At 65.9% G+C, this 408-nt stretch overlaps 1 protein-coding gene across 1 annotated transcript in view; it reads right to left on the bottom strand.

Moving 5' to 3' along the window:
* CRTAC1 (cartilage acidic protein 1) overlaps positions 1 to 408 on the bottom strand; it is a gene marked incomplete at both ends in the record, with an annotated part of 7,767 nt that overhangs the window by 5,390 nt on the left and 1,969 nt on the right. The window lies entirely within an intron of this gene.

Below are 408 nucleotides of genomic sequence, written 5' to 3'. Positions count from 1 at the left end.
GGGTAATTAGGAGCATCGGGAAGACGGATCTGCTGCCTGGAGGTCAGGGCTCTGAGACAGGGACACGGGGCAGAGCTCGGGTGGAGCAGTGGCCCAGGGAGCTTTGGGGATGCCCGGTGCCAGGCTGAGGCATGTGGGTCTCCTCCCCCACAACAGACATCCTGGAAGCTGGGACAGCACCGGAAGGGCAGGATTAGACCTGGCTTGCTCCAGTGGGCACAGGGGAGCCGTGGCATGGAGGGGCATTGAGCCGTGGCATGGAGGGGCAGGGCTGCTGCAGAGCACAGCTGTGCCTTACAGCACAGAGTTCCTGCGGCGGGGCAGCCCCAGGGGTGGCAGGGATGCTGCTGTCCCACTCAGGGTGGGCCAGGAGGGCGGTGGGCAGCTGGAAGTGCTGACTTGGCGGCT

Source organism: Merops nubicus, unplaced genomic scaffold (genome assembly GCF_000691845.1).
Source record: "Merops nubicus isolate BGI_N331 unplaced genomic scaffold, ASM69184v1 scaffold25232, whole genome shotgun sequence".
Taxonomy (NCBI): domain Eukaryota; kingdom Metazoa; phylum Chordata; class Aves; order Coraciiformes; family Meropidae; genus Merops; species Merops nubicus.
The sequence above is the reverse complement of the archived record's forward strand: the minus strand, read 5'-3'. Positions and strand labels throughout refer to the sequence as shown.